The sequence below is a fragment of the Bidens hawaiensis genome, unplaced genomic scaffold, assembly GCF_021521415.1.
Source record: "Bidens hawaiensis isolate Kalapana, Puna unplaced genomic scaffold, B.hawaiensis_p1.1 tig00002507_1, whole genome shotgun sequence".
In the NCBI taxonomy this organism is placed as follows: domain Eukaryota; kingdom Viridiplantae; phylum Streptophyta; class Magnoliopsida; order Asterales; family Asteraceae; genus Bidens; species Bidens hawaiensis.
Window position 1 is genome coordinate 2,535,877 of NW_027491137.1, and position 7,801 is coordinate 2,543,677.

A 7,801-nucleotide genomic window follows, 5' to 3' on the forward strand; every position below is an offset into this window, starting at 1 on the left:
CATGCGCGAGCTTCAAGCTCAAACGCGTTAACGAGTCTTAACTCTAAAACGTCAGGGCCTTAGCCCAATTCTATTACCTTTTGCATACATGTTTCACACTTCCCTTTATTAATTTTGAGCAATATGACAACATTGTATTGACATCAAAATGAAATAAAACGAAGTAAAACATACATGCGCGAGCTTCAAGCTCAAACGCGTTAACGAGTCTTAACTCTAAAACGTCAGGGCCTTAGCCCAATAATGTGAGCCTTAGCTCAAATCACTCACAACATCCATCCTACATACTGCGCACTCTGACCATAAAAATACCTAAACACAACTAAGGCAAAGCAAATGCCAAAACATAGTTGTTAAGGTCTCAGGTCGAGGTCGCGCATGAAACTGTAATGGATATCTGAGTAACACATATTGACACGTAAAGGCTAAAAAACTCATAATTCCATGCGCGAAAACGTCGCGCAAAAGAGGAATAATGAAAACGCCAAGGCGCGTGTCAACATAATCAAGATATGGAAATATCACTTACAATATGACAAGGATTAAGTATAATAAATTCCTTACAACCTTGTTCTTATTCCAACGTGCAAGCATATCTTATATTCAACAAGCAAACATGCAATATAAAGAGATGAATGGGAATGCGCAAGATGCGAAGAAGGGAAAAACAAAATTTCATTCCAAAGCATTGAAATTTACAAGTTTACAAGATGAGATACAAACTACAAATAAAAATAAAAAACATGAAGGGCTTCTCAAGTCTCCACGTTGACATCAGCCTCTTCGTCATCCTCATCATCGCCCTCAGCATCTGGCGCAGCCTGCTCCTCGTCATCTCCAAACTGACCATAGTCAAGTTCTTCGTCAAAAATGGAGTGTTCTATCACGACAGTGTCAGGAGCAGATCCTTTGGCCACGCCAGAGCCGCTAGCAACGCCAGCATTCCCCGCGCCATCATCGCCGCCGCCAGCCCCCTCGCACTCGTCAAGTAATTTCTTTAGCGCGGCGAGATCGGGCTGGTCAGCAAGCGCGGATATCTGCAAATCATAAGGAAAAATATGAGTATAAAAGGACTTGGAAAATAAGTCAAGTTTATCTCGTTAAGGTTAAAATACCTGTGCAAGGATGGGAATGAGAGTATTCAAATACTTCTCCCCCATCGCGGCCATGTCCGCGCAGGCAGCGTCGCTCTGATAAGGGTACTCGGATGGGTTCTTCTTCAACATGCCATATTCATAACCATCCGTGAACCCTTCAGCTCGGCCCACCAAGCGCGCGGCAGCGTTGCAATCCATCACCAGGGCCTGAAACTCGTCTGAGTATTTCATCGCGTAAGCGCAACGAGTCATGCCCTGTGAGATCAGCCATTGGCGATCCTGCGCGAGGCCAGCAACTGACGTCTCGAGGGCAGGAACCTGAGAGTTTAATAACTCAACAGTTTCCTTAGTCTGTTTTAGCTCCTCTTTGTCGGACGCTGCTGCCGCCAGGACTTCTTCCTTCTCCGCCCGCGCAGCATCAAGTGCTTCCTGGCTAGACGCTGCCGTCGCCAAGGCTTCATCTTTATCGGCCTGCGCGGCCGCCAGCTCCCTCTTCAGGCGCGCAACCTCACTCTCCAGTGATGATTTTTCAGTGATAGACTGGACAAGAGCTTGGTCACGCGCCTCCGCCTCCAGCTTCAGGTCGTGCGCTCTGCGCGAGTACTTGGCCGCCTCCGCCTCCGCCGCCTGCAGCTTCTCCCGCGCAGCCAGAAGCTCATGACCGCGCTTCACGAAGGCGCTGTTGGCACTCGCTCTGTTCTCACTGAGCTCTGCTTGGAGCTTCTCAGCTCTCTCTCGAGCATCAGAAAGATGCCAAGCAGACACCTTAGCCTCTTGCTTGGCTTCCGCAAGAGCATCACGTACTTTTACGTAATCATTGCGAAGCTCTTGGGAGGCAGCAAAGAAGGCCGACCCAGCAAACATATGATCGTTGAGCAAGTCGTCGCGAGCGCGGTCCTCCTGGAACCTCCTTTCAGATGGAGGCACAGCATGAGCCCAGAATTCCGCACACACACCCATGGACTGAAATGTGCTGTCTTCAGTAATATTCCATCTCGGGCGGTAAATGTGATCGGCTTCCTGCAAAAGCAAAGCAATTATCTAAGTCATCAAAACATTAAGATGGAAGTCCGCGCAGCGGAGCAAAAAAGAACAAATACCTGCGGGGATGAAGCAGAAAAGTCAGCGCCAGCCCCACGAGAAGGCTCCGCCGCGAAGCCTCGTGGCGCTGCAGGACTGGCGCGACCGCGGTCGGAGTCTTCAACTTCAAACTCCTCTTCCTCCTCGGAAACAGGCCTTTTCTCCTGCGACCTAGAGCCATAATCGGTCTCGCGAGGAGGCCTGTGCGCAGGAGGAGGTGAGGGAGGTCTCGACGCCGCCAGGTCGGCGCGCAAAACGGCCTCCTGCTCCTGAGTAATCCCAATGAGGGGAGATTCTACGGTTCAGGAGCAGGAGCAGAGCCAACGGCGCTGGCACCGGCGCCAGGAGTGCCGCCAGCAGCTTGTACGCCAGCTACGGCTTCTATGAAAAAATCAACAACAAGAAAAGGTTCATGACTTGATCTAAAAGAAAGTCAGAAAAAAAGAGCGCAATACGTACCTTGGCGCAACTCCGTTCGCGAAGCAAACATCGCCATGAAGTCCATTCTACCCTTCTTTGAGGGTAAAACAGGGGACTTCGAAGCGACCTCCGGCGCAGCCTCGGCATCTTGTTGCGCTGTCGCCGGCTCTACAAACATTTGAGTGAGCAAAGATTCATTAGTAATTCTATCAGAATCGCGCTCATAGAACCATAAAAGATAAGCAAAGGATAAGCAAAGTATACCTGTCGAAGGCGCAACACCGCTTCCCTTTTCCGCCGCGCGAAGGGAGGAGGTAGTGGCACCATACCTCAGGTGGACAGGAGGTCTGCCCACTTTTTGAGGCAGGGAAGACAAGGAAACCTTGGTGGTAAATTCCTGGGTTTTCCCAAATCCCCCCGCCTGAGTAGGAGGATCCTGAACAACAGGGGCATCATTTTTCTTTTGTTTCTTACTGGCCCCTGCGCCAGTTTTCCCCTTAGCTTTACGCTTTAGTTGGGGCGCCTCCTCCTCCTCCTCCTCTTCCGCGAGCTCCAGCTCGTAGTTTTCGAGCTCATCTACAATACACGCAACAGAAGTGTTAGCAAAATTTGGTATTATAAAGGAAAATGCATAAGTACAAAGGCTTACCAGGCGCATCGCTGTCAAAGACAAATCCCAGATCAACAGGGATGAACATGTCATCAAAGCGATCGGGGAAGCCAACCTCCCCAGCGCCCAGCGCGACGGAGCCACCCTCCATATGCTCATCATAGGCGGCGTGGACATACTCCTTGCTGACTGCACAAAACAAATCAAATAATATCAGCAAAAAGATAAGTATTCGCGCAGAAGTAATGCAATGAGATCTACTTACACAAGCCGTCAACTTAGATCACGGGCTCAGTCGCGCTGTCAGCCCACCTCTTGCTCATACCCACCCCCACCAGCGCCTCCTCACAAATTTTCTTGGCGGGGGATGGTTCAGCAGTCAACTTTTTCACTCAGGCGCCAGTTGGGTTCTTGACGACACCCACATCCGCAGGCGCAGAAGAGATCGCGCGCATGGTCATACGGATGGGGATCACACCAGCCCTGATGTAAAAAAACCTCTCAGACCAGTCATGAAGGCTCTTGAATGAAACAGTGGAGCACTTCACCTTCTGACTGCGAGGAATAAAAGAGAACCAAGAGTCTTGGATCTTGGGCTTGTAAAAAAATTGAAAACGCCGAGGGGTGGGCTCCTCGCGCTGAGATTTGCACATAAACTCAAAATGAGTCATGCGCACAAGTCCAAACGGATGGACTTGGGATATATGAATCCCATAGAACCTAAGCACCGCACCTACAAACTTTGTCATCGGGAGACGAAGGTTGCAGTGGGTGAAAAAATGACAGTACAAGGATATATAGCCGGCAGGCGGGTCCGCCGCCGTTTGCCCGGCCACAGGCAACATGCAGCCAAACAGAGGGGGAAAACCCTGAGAGGCGATGAGGCTGTCAAGATCGGCCTGCCTCAATTTGCAGGGGATTTCATTCCACCTCTTCACGGCATTGGTCCTCCCTACCTCCTCCGATGAGACCTCAGCAGCCTTCTTCCCCTTGCCGGTCTTCTTCAATGTAGACATTACTAACGATTTTCTACGGCAATGGATGGGGGAGATTGTGTTGTCTGAGCTATCAGACATACAACTGTGACAACGAACAAAGGATGATCCGAAGAACAGAGACTTGGAAGCAGGAGACAGCTAATCGGAATACAAGGAAAGAAAGAAAAGAGCTCTGAATAATAAACAACAAGATGAAGAAATAAAACTCTAAGGGCTGGCTTTTATAGGCCCAGGAGAGAGAAATATTGGTGCTGATCGGACTTCACGCGCCCCCACTCGCAGACGTAAGCCAACGCGAGCGCGACACGTGTCCCTGACACTGTGTGGGGGGACACGAAAAGAAACTACAGCTGTTGCCAGAATTCACGCGCCACCACTCGCAGGAACGGACCAACGAGAGCGCGACACGTGTCCCTGACAGCATGTGAGGGGACACGAAAAGCAACTGTAGCACCTCGAGCACACGAAAGGTCTGACACGTCTCCATCACTGGCCCATGTCAGCAACAACCAACCACGTACATGGACGATTCGTTTTCAACTAAAAGGATAGAATTTCGCGCAACGATGAATAATAAGAAGAAAAAGACAAAACCCCTACTAAAAGAGCAAACTATTTAGTCTAACATCTATCTTACCTCGCTCGCGCGAGACAAGACACACATTAGACTGGGGGGGCTTGAAGAGGTATGTACCCGCCTCAACACCGAGTGAGGCGGGTCAACCCACAAGATATAGACAAGAGGCTTGAAATCAAGACATTATGAAGGCACAAAGCCAAAACCTATGCGCATGGCGCATATCACATATGCTCATGCATCACATGCTCAGGCATCATATGCCCAGGCACCACACATGCTCAGGCATCATATGCCCAGGCACCACAGATGCCCAGGCATCACATATGCTCACGCATCACATATGCTCACGCATATCACATATGCGCGTGGCGCATCAGCGCGCGGCGCATATCACATGCTCGTGCATATCACATCTGCGCATGAAACATCTGCGCGTGAGAATAAAGAGAAGACCTCGCGCATCCTCAGGATTGGCGCATATCACACATGCACATAATCAAACTCGTCCTTATCCAAATCAGGATTAGGGCAACCTTGATTGTGCACGTCAGACAACCTTCCAGAAGGTATCTTTTTAAGGAATAAGAATATGCTGATGTTGACAGCCACCAATGAAAGGTGGACAACTCAGCAAAACCTATGTGCCACCACGTGGTTATAACCAATGAAAAAGCACCAGGTGTCCCAAAGGACACGTGGCGCAGAGCAATTGGAGGAGGCCAACAAGGCTGAGCCAAATCAGTGGAAACCCTAGCACTATAAATACAGCATCAACTCCACAAGGAGAGACATTCAATCATATTCAATTACATTCAATCAGACAGTTACATCCAGTAACACAATCACACAGAGTATTCAGCTATTAAGCAATACTCTCCAGATTTCCTTACTCTGATATTATTATCTTCTCCCACAAATACTTATTCTCACACCGGAGGGTTACCCCAAAGAGGACCCCTCTGTCCCTTTCTGAGGGGTAAGTTGACGGTGCTGTTCATTTTGTAGGTGGAAGAACCCAGATCCAAGAAAACCATCGGTGAAATAGTATAATCACACCCGAGGAAAGTAGATCGTCTACCAGTGAGTCGATCCACGTTTCTTCAATCACCAACCACAAGCAAATATATATTATTTATGTAATGATAGCATTAAGGTATGACCAATTAAAAATATATATAGAAAAACAAATATATTTGCTCACTCTAGGTGATAATATAAAGTGACATATATCTATTATTTCAGTCATAAAATTGTCTTTTGAGTAACTCAGTGGCATCAATTTCTCCAATAACTCCTAGACATTAAAATTATTTTGTATATCATACTACACTTTTGATAAAATACAACAAATACATTTAAGATAAAATTAATATTGAAATGCAACCGTGCCTTTTTCATGGCACAAATATTGATGCTTTGCAGCTTTGAAAAAAAAAAAATAGTTTCATGGTAACATTTTTCTCGTAAAAGCAGATTATTATTATTTACAACAGTTTTTCTATAAGAAAACCAAATTGAAAGCATTTGATATATATTTTCGTTGAAAGTTTATGAAACAAAAGGTCCTGCTTGATAGGTTTTCTTTTACTTTTTGATAATGGACCTCGAAATAACGATAATTTATATATATACATTTACAGGTGAACATGTGCATCATGTGTTGTCCTTTCTGGTTGTACCATCTGTTCTTGCTTTTGATTGGACCTCCAACTCCACTTTCATGCTTCTAATTCTTGCCATTTGTTCTTCCAGAGATAATGAAAATCAAGTTGTTCCACCGCCTCTCGCCACCACTTCTTCTTGCCAACATCGTCTTATTTCTCTTCCACCATCGTCATTTTGACTGTTGCCGGGTTAGCAGTTGTCGCAGTGATTAAAGTGCGACGGTGGTGGGCTTGGCTTTGATTTTGACTGTTGTCAGTTGTCGGGTTCCAATTAGGAACCCTAGGCGACGGCGATTGTCTATGGCGGAGGTGGAAGCACAACGGTGGCGGATTTGTCTATGTTGTTGCCGAGCGGCTTTTCGGCTATCTATGGTGGTGGCGTCGTCGATGGACCTGCAATTTTGTCCACTGAATAGCATCTTTGGATGATAAAGGTTGTCATTACCCATTATTTGCTCTCGCCACAGCGTTCGATTTCAAAATCCTAGGTGGTGGTGGTGGTTTCAGATGTACGTGTTACTGATGTCTTTATGGAAATACGACATGGCTATGATGATGAATTTTATTTTTATCAAATTTGAGATTTTTACATGTGTTGGCCAGGCAACCGAGATGGTCATATGCTTAACTTCGGTTTCACATGGCAGCCGGTAAAATTGCAGCCATGGCAGATGATTTCTCCCTTTTTGATTGTTAGTATAGTTGTGGGTGAGGTTTTAGATTGATCTATAGTATTTTCTAATATATGTTATTATCGAGTCTGTAATATTTGTATCTTGGTTTAAACCGTTTATTTGTGTTATAGATTCTATGGGAGAAATGATAATGCTCTTACATTGGACGGCCATGGGGCTGTGGCAATGAGTGAAATTCCCTTGACTTATATTTACAACATAATGCCACATGGATTCAGGTATGTTTGTTAAATGCTTTTAAAGGACATTTTGCAAAACAGATTGTAGCTTTACAAACATATAGTAATTACTTGCAATAACATATTGTTGCTTTGGCAATTAAATGGTGTTGAAGTGCAGCAAGCACATGTAGCTTTGGTACTTAAATGGTATGCCGTATAGGAAAGACTAATAGATACCTTGAGCTTTTTACAGACATTCAACCTTTAATTACTTTCTTTAGATTAATTACGTTGTTGTATTTTTACTTAAAATAAAAATCTATAAATTTAGTTTAGAGTTTAGTGGTCATCTGATGTGATCAAAGGGTAATCTTATTGGTCATTGATTACAATGGTTTTGTGACAGTCCTACTTAGAAACAGTTTAGGTTAAATAGCACCCATGTCAATTTTGATTTTGAAATTTGAACTTCTATGTTTGTCCCAAAAGGTCCAAA